Source organism: Nuphar pumila, chromosome 2, assembly GCF_984573655.1.
Source record: "Nuphar pumila chromosome 2, dmNupPumi1.hap1.1, whole genome shotgun sequence".
Taxonomy (NCBI): domain Eukaryota; kingdom Viridiplantae; phylum Streptophyta; class Magnoliopsida; order Nymphaeales; family Nymphaeaceae; genus Nuphar; species Nuphar pumila.
In genome coordinates this window covers 145,187,358-145,201,342 of record NC_143250.1, presented here as the reverse complement: position 1 = coordinate 145,201,342, position 13,985 = coordinate 145,187,358, and the positions used below count along the sequence as shown (strand labels likewise).

Genomic DNA, 13,985 nt, shown 5'->3' with positions numbered 1-13,985 from the left:
ACCTTTCTCTCCCAAGCATTTCCAAGCCTCGATAGGTATACCATCTGGGCCAACTGCCCTTATTGATTTCATTTTCTTCAAAGCCTCTGCAATTTCTTTCTTTTGAATCTTGCGCATAAAGTCACGATTCATCTCATGAAAAGGAATTGAAAAGTCTCCAAGATCCTGAGCATGACTTTCATATATATATAAAGTACAACCAAAATCATATCTCGATCATACAATGACAATCAAATATTTGATAAAAAAAATCTCTAAAATATTTGATAAGGTCTATATCTCACCACCACATCACTTGTTATTTACCACTTCCATCACTGCCAACAAGTACGTCCGTGATATTTCAAGCACCATTTCAAAGAGAAGAAATTCTAGCGAACATGTTAACATCCAATAGAAGCCACAAGAACACGATAATGAGCTCATTTGCTACAACTCACTATGATTTAAATACAAACCAACGACTAAAAAAGGTGCATTTGGCGCAAACTCGAGAGGTGATAGACAGCTACCACCAGGGGCGTAGCTAGGATTCATGCGAGGGGGGGGGGCAAATAGGGGTGTAGAAAAAAAATGTGTGATAGTTGGGTGTTCGGGGGCAGCGCCCCCGAGATTTTTTTTTTGAGATAAAATAAAAAATGGCTACAATTATTAATAAAAATCTATTTCATATGGACAAATCAAACTATTTGCTGCAGTCAGGGCTGGGCTAAAAAATGGATAAAAATCTATTTCATATGGAATCAGGGCTGGGCTAGGACTGGGCTTTTGAAAAAAAAAAAATTAACTGTTTCGCCTTTAGCTACCACCTTCTAAATGGGTTCCGTGCTAACTCGAGAGAGAGAGAATGGTTCCCTGCTAAATGGGTTTTTCTCCTTTTTTTGGTATTTTTTTTGCAGTTTTGATGCCATAAATGTGTTGGACATAGTCGATTTACAATGAATACAAACCTAGATTATGTGTTTTGGATGAAAAAAGTTATATTTGGAGCCTAAAAAATTTATAAAGATTTTGTATCGTTGATTTTGGAACGTTATAAAAACCCACCCATGTGTTGGAATCAAACACTTCAAGAGCTGATCATATAAAATGAAGTCAGAATTTAAAAAAACCAAAAAAAACCCTGCAAAACTCATTTAGCACGGATCCATTACTGTAGATATATATATAGAGAGTAATGGGTACGTGCTAAATAGGTTTTCCTGCTCTTTCAGTGTTTTTTTCACAGTTTCGACACCATAAATGTATTGGGCATGGTTCTTTACGAGGAATCCACACCTAGGTCATGTGTTTTCAATAAAAAATGATATTTGAAGCCTAAAAAATTTTTACAAAGATTTTAGACTGTTAATTTTTTGAACGTTATAAAAACCCACCCGTGTGTAGGGATCAAACACTTCAAGGGCTGATCCTTATAAAATCAAGATACCTAGATGACATCTGTATGGTTAGAATTTAAAAATAAAATAAAATAACCTAAAAAAGTCATTTAGCACGTACCTTATATATATATATATATATATATATATATATATATATATATATATATATATATATATATATATATATAGAGAGAGAGAGAGAGAGAGAGAGAGAGCTGCAAACTGATCCACATCCAACCCATTTTCAGTTCTCGGTGGAATACACTTATTACGAGAAGATCACCCAAAGGGAAAAAATACAGAAAATGTTGCGTTGTATAAAAACACAAAATTAAAAATTAAGGTAACAAAATAAAAGGGGTCTAGCAGTTTGAAAAAGTAGAAAAAGGGAGAAATTTTTCAAGGTGTAAGAGAACAAGGGAATTTGATCAAGTTAAGCTTCTACCTGCAAAAAGAACACTGAACGGATTAAATAACAAAAAATAATGAAGGAAAATACAGAAAATGTTGCGTTGTATAAAAACACAAAATTAAAAATTAAGGTAACAAAATAAAAGGGGTCTAGCAGTTTGAAAAAGTAGAAAAGGGAGAAATTTTTCAAGTTGTAAGACAACAAGGGAATTTGATCAAGTTAAGCTTCTACCTGCAAAAAGAACACTGAACGGATTAAATAACAAAAAATAATGAAGGAAAAAATGGAGATGCGGGGTATCGAACCCCGTACCTCTCGCATGCAAAGCGAGCGCTCTACCATGTGAGCTACATCCCCATTGGATGTCCATACTGCGTAAACAAATTTCAAACTCTAATAAAAAAAACCTCTACCGTTAGCTGAAGGTGTTTCCATACTCTCTCTATTCATAAAGTGCTTTAGTAGAGCTGGTTCAGGGTCCAGTCTCTGCGTCACATTCTAAGGGTGACAATTCAGGTCCAATGGGGCCCATACCTGATCTGAACCGGACCTAAGCCTAGCCAAACCTTATCCAAATTTATTAAAATCTGGGACTTGGCTTAACATGGGTCAGTGGCTCACTTTAAGTGAGTTGTAGGACTGTCAATGGATTGGGCTTGTCTCAGGTACCTTGACACAGCTTGAGCCTAGATATCCAATTTTGCAAAAAAACAATGCCAAAGCAAATGTCATCTGGATCGACCCAAACACAACCCGAGCAACATGTTGGGCAAGGTTTACATTATAATTTTTATTGGATATCCGACCTGACCCGGCTTACTTGAGTGTCTTCGTACATAATTTTTTATATTAAAAGATAAAAAAATGCGCTTTGAATTATGTGAGCCGGGTGCTGGGTCTATTTTTTGGACTCCACGCAATCCAAAAGTGGGTGCTTATTATTTGATTTGCTTTGGGTGCACTCTGATGGGTCCTGTACCAATCCCCTTGGGGCCAACTGATTGGCCCTTAAATGGAACTTTTCCTTTTTTCAAGTTTTGTGAAGAAAATGTGCATAAGAAAAATGCTATGGCTATCACATGCGCAGGTACCCCTGAAATTTATCCATCTCTCTCTCTCTCTCTCTCTCTCTCTCTCTCTCTCTCTCTATATATATATATATATATATATATATATATATATATATATATATATATATATATATATATATATATATATATATATATATATATATATATCAATTCGCCCCACCTGGATCACGCGACACCTTGCATGTACCAACGCCCTCGTGTGATGCCGCCGGATGTTCAGGGTCTCCTTTCGGTGTTTATTGCAAGTCTGGGAGGTCGTCCAGGTGCTCGGTGGGTTTCGAGGGTGTTATGATTTCCCCTAGCATGCGTTTATTATCCTCTCCTAACCCTTTTTCTGCTTCCCGAGGCATGTTTGAGGCCAGGGGAATGGCGGGCTGCCCCTTCGCTTTCCCTTGCCCTCGTGCTCATTGATCTTGCCTTGGGAGGGTGCGTGGGTTTAGCGTTGCTCGAGGCTTGATGTTGCCTTTGGCCTTGGTGGTGCTGTTTTCAGTCGTTTCTAGGTTCTCGTGCCAAGTTGAGATCTTTGAGGGGTCGTGCACCGCGATCCACTCGCCTTTCAAGGCTATATCACCCGTGGGTCGTGTTTTCCATGGTGGTACTCAGCTTCGTGTGCCGACTTATCTGTCGCATCTTATTATACGGCCTATCTTGGGGCCTGCATGCAGCTTTTATCTGCCCCTATCAGTTCCCTTGTTGCTTTCCTCTACCGTCGCCTACCATTTGATGAGCACGATAGCCGATATTGATTGTCGCCTTTGGGGGGCGCCCCGAGTCGCTTGGGATGCTAGGGCTCGTCTAGGGGGGGGGTGTTTGCGACTCTCTTCCTTTTGTCCCCCCCCCCCCCCCCTCGATGACCTTTCCCGAGGCGTCGGGCTAGATTGCGGTGGGGTTGGCAGTGCTATCAGGTCTGTTATGCTTCGATCCCCCCCCCCTCCCCCGACACACATACTGGTATTGAGGGGCTCAGAGACTGTTTGATTGGTGTGTTGCATCCTTGCCTTTAGTCTTAGTGGTCTCTACCTCGGCGGTGCCGAGGGCTCTGGGCTTTGGCGTCTCGATGGCTTCTAGGGCTATGGGCTTTGGCGTCTCTCCTATTCTCGAGGTTTGCTTTGGTCGGGTGTGCTTGCCTCGATCATTGACTCAGTTCTCGACGTGTGTAGTATCTGCGGGGGTATCTTATCTGTGTTTGCTTGGTGATTTGGCACCGCCTAGTATACGCTGCTTGCTCCAAGAGGGTTCCTTGTTCGTGGTGTCAACTAACGGTGATCGTTGCTACACCTCTTCGTTATGTCGGATTTCATGCAGTTTCATCCCTCCATCCCCTTTCTTCGCAATTGTCGAGCCCCGCTCATCTTCTACTACGATGCTTCCATTCGGGGAGTCAGGTTTCGTTAGCCAAGATGTCTCTCCCGTTCAGCCATCATCTTCGGTGGTTGATCCATATTCCCAGTGCATCCATCTATCTTCCTTCTTGGGTTGTTCAGTGGACGTAGCAGCTCGGCGTCTTCATCTCTCGCTCTCTCAGTCGCAGTTACACAACATCTCTATCTTAATGAGGGAGTCATTCATTGATATCGTCAAGGATTTGCCTTTGGTGGGACGTTGGTGTCTCTGGTCCTTCTTCAGTCTCCTCGTTGTCCTCGTCTACGACCGGAGGGAGTTCTCCATCGGGGCAGAAGGGCGCTTTCCTTAGGGGTAGGCGACGGTCTTCGAAGTTCTCTGCATCTCAGTTTGGGGTATCTCCTAGGCGTTCTGCGTGGATCCGCTCTCCACAGAGCTTTCCTGATTTCTTGACATGAAGATTCTATGCTGAAATATCAGGGGCTTTAACTGCTCTCAAAAGCGCATGTTCCTTGCTAGTTGGATCCGGCAGGAAAATCCTGACCTTGTCATTATTTGTGAAACCAAGATGGCAGAGGTTCATTGCTCGGTAGTCTCTGAAATTTGGTGTGGCACAGTTTCTTTCTTCAAGCCATCGTTGCGCTTTGCGGGCAGTATCCTTGTTCTTGGCAGGCCGTCTCTTGGAGTCTACCCGCTTGATGAAGGCACGTTTTCCCTATCTGTCGGCATTCCTCTTCCGGCTAAGTCGGTGCCAGCAATGGTCACCATAGTATACGATTCACACCGCCTGAGCCGTCAGGAGGAATTTTGGGCGGATCTGAATAGGATTCTTCTGTCTTTCGGGTACCAACACCTCATCATGGGCGATTTCAATTGCCTGTTGTCCTCCTCCGACTCGAGTAATCCTATCTCCTGCTCGGCTTCTATGCTTGGGTTCCAAAATTTCATTCAATCAAACCAGTTGTATTCTGTTCTGCATCGTGGTGAAGCTTTCTCTTAGTCCAATCGTTGCTCTCGCTCATGCTACCGCTTGCTTGACCCTGTGCTCGTCTCCCCGGATCTACTGGTCTTGCTAAATGACCTCTCATATTGTCTTCTCCCTCCATCTGTCTCTTACCATAGTTAGTTGGTTATCCGATGGGGTCATGGATTTTCTTGCCACATCAAGTTTCGATTTGAGCAATGGTGGATCACAGAGCCAAACTTTGAGTCTGTAGTCCATTTATCTTGGGGTGGCTCCTGCACCACAGCTAGGGTGGCTACTTGTTGTGTGGTTAAGTATCGTCGCTTGTCTCGAGCAATTAAATTATGACTTATCTCGACGCATATCAGCAAATTTCAGCATCTAGAGGATTGGGAGCACAAGCTATCATCGATCCATCAGTCTCTCTCAGATTTTGCCTCCTTGTCGAATTCCGGTATTGCTAGCCTGAATGCTAGATCTGTAGAACTAACTCTGCTATTACGGTTATGGCGCATGAAAAAGGAGATTCGCTGGAGGCAGCGGTCTCGTGCTATTTGGCTTAAAGCAGGTGACGGAAATACTCGCTTTTTTCATTCTTTTGCCTCTCATAGGCATCGAAGGCAGGCCATTCCTTCCATCTTCATTGAAGGTGTCTACCATTCTGGGGATCAGGTTCTCCCAACGGTGACTGATTTCTTCATCAAGCTTTATGCCGGAAATCCCTCGGTCGGTGGGTCAATGGGTACGAACTTCATTCGTTGAATCGACCATGCATTATCCAAGTCTTTGCAGGTGTCCTTTTCTGAAAAGGAAATCTTTGCAGCAGTAACAGCTTTGTCCGGTTAGAAAGCCTCAGGTTTTGATGGTTATCCTGTGAACTTCTATCGCACATTTTGGACATGTGTTAAGGTGATATTCTGAGTATGTTCATTGAGTTCCACCGCAACAGTCGGTTACCATCTATCTATCGCCTGGCCATTGTATCTCTTATTCTGAAAGACGCTACGTCGGTGGACATAGCGTGGTACCGTCCCATCTCTGTCTTAGGGGGAATCTACTGGATCATTGCCAGGGTATTGGCTACCAGGATGCACTCTGTCGCAAATCGGATTTTTTCAGATGCTCAATTTGCCTTCATTCCCCATAGACGGCTCCAACATTCATTTATTCTGGCCACAGAGGTGGTTCACTCTCTCAAGTCCAGCGGGAGGTCATTCTTTACTCTTAAGCTTGACTTCCACAAAGCTTATGATTCGGTGCACTGGCTTTTCCTCTTTCACATGTTGGAGAACTTTGGATTTGGTCTACGCTTTTCTAGTTGGGTGCGTGAGTTGGTCACTAATGCACAATCCCAAATTCAGATTAACGGGCCTATGGTAAGCAGTTCAAGGTTGGGCGTGGTATTCGACAAGGATGTCTCGTAACGATGATAGAGAACAAGTAATTATAGCAGACAAAATGTTGATATTTCAACCACTTAGGCATGTATTTGGTAGTTGCAGATCAAGACTCTTGGCAGATCGAGAGCAAAACGCAACACACATATATATTCTTTTTAATTGCTCAGCGATCGACCCATACATCGAGTAAGTATATGTAGACGCAACACAATTCTAAATCTTTTTATGTTTTATACGTGCATACATGGTTTGGTAATATAAGTATTTATGGTTTGCAGACGATTTGATCTGGAGTTGCAAAGAGAAGTTTCATATCTCACTGATGCAGAAGTATAAAAAGAACGTGAAACTAAGTTTGTAGAGTGGTTGAAACAGTTGGTAAGGACGCTAACATAAATTTTGTACCTGTAAACAACACCAAGTTACTTAATTGGTAGTGATCACAATCATTGTTTATGTTTGTGCGTAGGTCCGCCATGATGATGTTAAAGATCAAGGAATATGTGATTTACAAAATGGTCCAACCAAAGTTGTGCAATGTTACAACGGGTACATCGTAAATGGTTATCGATTCTATACAAAAGATTACGGTATAAACAAATCAACGATGAATAGTGGCGTGTGTGTCAAGGGTAGCAGCTACGGTGAAAATGAACATGATTACTACGATGTTATAGAGGAAATAATGGAGTTGACTTACTTAGGCATAAATAATAGGTAACTTTATTCAAGTGTCATTGGTTTGATCCAACTGCAACAAGAGTCGACAAAGCCTCAGACATTGAGGACGTGAATCATAAATCAAGGTTTGGAACATATGAACCATTCATATTAGCCTCGCAAGCTCAACAAGTTTATTATATTTCATATCTGAGTACAAAAAAGTCAGATAGAAATGAATGGTGAGCAGTTTGCAAGGTGAAGTCCAAACTATACCCTAAGTATGATAAGTTATAGGAAGACAAGTTAACTGAAGAGAGTGATTACTATCAATCAGATGATATATATGACTTCTCTTATGGTCACAATGTTGCGCATGATATGCATGTCATATCTTCATTGGTCGATGAAACATTCATAGAAGAATGTGATCCAAATGATATACCAAGTGGATGGGCAGACAATGAAGAAGGAGATGAAGAAGATGAAGAAGAAGAATATGAAAGACAAACAAGTGATGAGGAAGAATTCTCGAGCTAGTGAGCAAAATCTTGTAATACAAACCTCTATTTGAATGATTTGAATTATTTGAATGTATAGAAATGTGTGACAATGATTTGAATGATTTGAATGTATTGCAATACTTGATTTGAATTATTTGAATGTATTGAAATACTTGATGTGAATGATTTGAAACAATTTGAATGTATTGCATGACATTTTTTATTTGTTAGAATATGGTTCGTGGAGCTTACAGTGGTCGTTCATCCAGTAGTAGTTAGTCTCAACCTTCATCTTCACGGGCTCCTTTGATAGGTATATCATTTAACTAATTGGATGCTTGATTAGTTGAAATGCGCATTCTGAAAATTTCTAACATATTTTTTTACAGATGATGTTCCGCTTGTACATGACCCACCTACATCAGTTGATCATACAAGTCAAGAGCCAACACAGGATGCAGGGTCTTCTCAATCTGGCACAAGAAGACTCATTCGAATAGTGTATATCGATAATCGATCATAAGTATTTCGTTTTCACTTATTGCATATCTTATAAATATTGTATATTGATATTTACTGTGTATCAATTCATATGCAGCACGAAGTTCGAGCCACAAGAAGTAGTATGCGATATTAGGAATTCACTACTTCAAGATCTATCAGGACCAATCGCTCAATAAAAAAAGTATCTAAAAGAGGTGATAGACATATTATGGTCCGCATTCACGGTATACAGTTGTTTGTCATAATTAATGTGTTTCATATTTAATTATTTGTTATAGTCATGTCTACTAACTTTCTAAAAATATTTCTAGGCTTCGAATTGCTTCGCGACTACAATGGAGGAACATGGTGCAAGAAAGGTGTGGCAGAAGGTGACTGTCAATCGATTTGCAGACATACTGCACAATATGAAGACTGCAACAAAAAAAGCATCTGGCAGGATAGATGTTCCACTGCAGTGAAATAGTCATGGACCTCCTACTATCAGGTCAGTTGTTTGAGATGCAATGTGTGACAAGTGGGTTGGGGATGCATTTTGAAACCGCTCAACGAAGGCTGCACAAAATCGAGCGAAAATGCTCGAAGCCCATCTACACACGGGTGGATCTAGGACTTTTGGGAGCCACCTGAAGAAAATGGTAACTCATCAATATATAAACAAATCAATTTTATAAGTATTGTTGCAAACCTGTTAACTAAATCTTTTATCATTTCACTTCGCAGGAAGCAGAAAAATGAGGCATTGTGCTATACAAGGATGTGTTTGTTCAAACACATAAACATAAGACCACGGAAGATTTCGTATCGGAGAAGGCGAGAATGACAACGGTATGTATTTATTGTATTAATAATCATTGTAATATACAAATTATCATAAACATTATAATTCTTAATTACTAATTTATACTATAAACATTATTTTGTAGGAGTCATATGAGCAACAGATGGTAAAGCGATATGGCGATGACTCTACTCAGCATCCATCATTTGATCCTGCAGCATGGGTGACTGCAGTAGGTGAACCCAAAAAGGGTCGTGTGTTCGGGTTTGAGAGTAATATGAACACCTCACCAGTCGTTGCTTTCTTTAGTCACGACTCAGAGACTTCTCCCGTCAACATCAGCTCCAAGCATCCGACTGATTCTTGGGATGATGTACGCCAGATCGTTATGGATACAATGCGTGACTACTTCCATGAAACAATTGCCGACGTTCTCCGGAATGAGTTCAACAGTTTTTTGCAGAACAGGAGAGCTTTGTTTGCAGGTGCCTCTCAGGTATGAAAGTTTCATGTGATGTATTGCATGTCCTTAGATTTCATATAACTTTGATTGCCTTAACTTAGGTGCATTGCATATAATTTATTTCAGTATATTTTGTTTATCAATACTGACCTTTTATATAATATTTCAGTATAATATTTTTACTGCCTTAGAACACATATTTCAGTAAATTGGTCTGCCGCTTCAGCTCTCACATATTCCATCAGTTGCTTGGAACGTCACTCTCCAAAAGGTTCAGACTAAGATTTCGACCTGGCAAGCCTCCTACCTTTCGATTGTCGGCAGACTTACCCTCATTAAGCATGTTTTAAATGTGATGCCAGAATTTCTTATGTTTATGTCCCTTATGTTTGTGGGGATCAATAAGAAGCTCTCTGGGTTATTGATCAGATTTTTGTGGTATGGCAAGGTAACAATAAAAAGCGTCACCTTGTAGGTTGGGACACTATAAGGTTGCCGCAAAATAGAGGGGGTTGGGGATTTCGGACTCCAGGTTAAGAAGTATTGTTCTGGTTATTAAGCAAAGCTGGCTTGCGCACCAACCGGGGTCCCCTTATGTAAATTTCTTTCTGGCTAAATATGGATCGATAGAATCTTTTTTTGGGGGTTAGCGCGTGATTAAGTTGCCAATTTCGTATTTGCGTAGATCGTGGATTCAAGATTGGTCTGTTGTGTGGGGTGGTGAGGGCGACGACGTCGCTCAGAGCCAATTCCTTTGTAGAGCAATCACCCCGAATGACTCCTTTCGTACTAGAGACACCTACCTTTCTCTCCTTCCGGCATGTGTGAATCGGTTCCCTACAAGAATTATCTGGGGCAAAGGTCCTTCTACAAGAGCGCGCTTCCTTGCTTGGCTTATTCTGCAAGACCGGGTGCAGACGGATAGCTTCCTTAAGTCTATAGGTTTTTGTATTGTGAGTAAATGTGCTCTCTGCGAGGGGGTCGAGGAATCTGCGTTGCACCTATTCTGGGAATGGCAGGTCTTTCATAATATCTTTAAGCTTACCTGGAATAAGTCGGTCGTGTGCGTGCGCCAGGAGTCTTTCACTGTGGACCTCTTGTGGGGGCCCCAACCAGTTCGTAGATGTAAAAGTTGGCGGATCATCTGGAGAACTTGGTTGCTTTCTTCCTGGTGGGATGTTTGGATATTGCGCAACAATGCTTTTTTCAAGCAGATCTTGGTTAATTTCAACAAGTTAGTAAATTATATTTTGGCGGATGTATACGCCTCATTACGCATCTGTCTTCCTGATCTTGAGTGTCACTTGCTGCTAAGGCCTCCCCAGATCCGGACTGATCGCCTCTGTTTCTGATTTGTATTTTGTGCTCTCACTACAACAAAGCAGTGGATTAGCAACAACCTCATTCCATTGTTATTTTGTCTCTAACCGGCTTAGCGACGGATTAGCGATGAAGTAGCGACGGATAGCTTAGATCGCGAATTTTTTGACACTAACTGGCAACAGAATAAATCTGTCGCCAGTTCTGTCGCTAATTGTGACGGAATAACGAACGACGGATTCCGTCGTAAATTCGTCGGTACTAAACGGCGACCTCGGCTTGGCGACGAATTTACAACCGTCGTTAAATTATATGTATAACGACAGATATATTTGTCGCTAATCCATCGCAAAAAAAAATTATTTGAAAATTAAATATCGAGAATGCTATAATTTATATTTCTTGTATAATTTATATTTTCTGTAAATAAAAAACAAAGTACACATAAAATTTTATATAAAAGGAATCTAAAACAATTAATCATTCCACTTTAAAATTAACAAGTTTAATTATTTACAATTCAACAATTATATTTTCGAAACAAAAAAAATATAGAACAAATTTAACACATTAATCTAATCATCGCCAAGATTTTCTGCGTCTTCTTATTCATTGCCTTGATCTGTCCCTTCAGCTCCACTACGCTGATTATCGCTAGCAACCTACACAAGAAAACAACAGTCAGCATTGATAAACAAAATATATTGAAATAAATTATACACTATATGTGATTCTATCATGTGCTCATATGTGTTCTAAGGTAGTAAAAAAACTCTATATGTGATTTTATCATGCTCATATGTGCTTTAAGGCAGGCAAAAAACTCTATATGTGATTCTATCATGAATGATATGTGTTATAAGGCAGTAAAAAAACTCTATATGTGATTATATCATGCACATATGTATTCTAAGGCAGCCAGAAAAACTCTATATGTGATTCTACCATGCTCATATGTGCTCTAAGGCAGGCAAAAAGCTATATATGTGATTCGATCATGCTCATATGTGTTCTAAGGCAGTCAAAAAATTGAATATGTGATTATAACATGCTCATATGTGTTCTAAGGCAGTCAGAAAAACTCTATATGTGATTTTATCATGCTCATATGTGCTCTAAGGCAGACAAAGCAAAAAACTTTATATGTGATTCTATCATGAATGATATGTGTTCTAAGGCAGTAAAAAAACTCTATATGTGATTCTAGCATGCTCATATGTGTTTTAAGGCAGTCAAAAAAATGAATATGTGATTATAGCATGCTCATATGTGTTTTAAGGCAGTTAAAAAACTGAACATGTGATTATAGCATGCTCATATATGTTCTAAGGCAGTCAAAAAAACTTTATATGTGATTCTATCATGCTCATATGTGCTCTAAGGCAAACAAAAAACTTTATATGTGATTATATCATGCTCATATGTGCTTTAAGGCAAGCAAAAAACTCTATATGTGATTCTACTATGCTCATATGTGCTCTAAGGCAGGCAAAAAGTTATATATGTGATTCGATCATGCTCATATGTGTTCTAAGGCAGTCAAAAAACTGAATATGTGATTATAGCATGCTCATATGTGTTCTAAGGCAGTCAGAAAAACTCTATATGTGATTCTACCATGCTCATATGTGCTTTAAGGCAGTTAAAAAGTTGTATATGTGATTCTAGCATACTTATACGTGTTATACGACAGTCAAAAAACTGAATATGTGATTATAGCATGGTCATATGTGTTCTAAGGTAGTAAAAAAAAACTGAATATGTTAAGGCAATCAAAGTTACATGAAATCTAACGACAAGCAATATATTGCATGAAACTTTCATACCTGAGAGGGACCTGCAATCAAAGTTCCTCTGTTCAGCAAAAAACTGTCGAACTCAGCTCGGAGAACGTCAACGACGGTTTCATGGAAGTAGTCAGCATTGTGTCCTTAACGATCTGGCGTACATCATCACCCAAAAGAATAGGTTGTTGCTTGGAGCTTATGTCGATGGAAGAAGTCTGTGAGCCGTAACTGGAAGAAGCAATAACAGGTGAAGTATTCATATTACTCCCAAACCCGAACACACGACCCTTTTTGGGTTCACCTGTTGCAGTCACCCATGTTGCAAGATCAAATGATGGATGCTGAGTAGTGTCATCTCCATATCGCTCTACCATTTGTTGCTCATATGCCTCCTACAAAATAATGTTTAAAGTATGCATTAATAATTAATTATAACATTATGATAACTTGCATACTGCAATGATTATTAATAGAATAAATACATATCGTTGTCGTTCTCGCCTTCACTGATACGAAGTCTCCCGTGGTCTTCCGTTTATGTGTTCAACAAACACATCCTTATATGGTACAATGTCTCCTTTTTCTGCTTCCTGTGAAGCTAAATGATAGAAGATTTAGTTAACAAGTTTGCAACAATATATATAAAATTAATATTATATATTGATGAGTTAGCATTTTCTTTAGGTGGCTCCCAAATGTCTTAGATTCACCTATGTGTAGATGGGCTTCGGGCATTTTTGCTCGATTTTGTGCAGCCTTCGCAGAGCGATTTCGAAATGCATCTCTCGCCCACTTGTCCCACATTCTCTCCCAATAATCTCTCCTGATAGTAATAGGGTCATGGCCATTCCACTGTAGTGGATCATCTATTCCGCCAGATGCTTTTTTTGCTGCAGTCTTCATATTGTGCATCATGTCTGCAAATCAATTGGCAGTCACCCTCTACCACACCTTCTTTGCATCATGTTCCTCCATCGTAGTCGCGAAGCGATTCAAAGCCTACAAATATTTTCAGAAAGATAATAGACATGACTAAAAAAATTTAAATATGAAACACATTAACTATGAGAAACAACTGTATACCGTGAATGAGGACCACAATCTATCTATCACCTCTTTTGGATACTCTTTCTATTGAGCGACTGGTCCTGGTAGATGTTGAAGAAGTGAATTCTTAATCTCGCGTACTACTTCTTGTGGCTCAAACCTCGTGCTGTGTATGAATTGGTACACAGTAAATATCAATATAAAATATATATAAGATATGTAATAATTGAAAATAAAATACTTACGGTCGATTATCGATATACACTATTCAAATCAGTCTTCTTGTGCCAGACTGAAAAGACCCTGCATCCTGTGTTGGCTCCTGACTTG

The 13,985-nt window shown here is 39.9% G+C and overlaps 1 non-coding gene across 1 annotated transcript; it reads right to left on the bottom strand.

The window, feature by feature from the left end:
* Window positions 1-2,078: 2,078 nt before the first annotated feature.
* On the bottom strand, window positions 2,079-2,151 carry TRNAA-UGC (transfer RNA alanine (anticodon UGC)). The gene has a single exon. It is a non-coding gene; the product is annotated as a tRNA-Ala (tRNA).
* Between the last annotated feature and the right edge of the window lie 11,834 nt (window positions 2,152-13,985).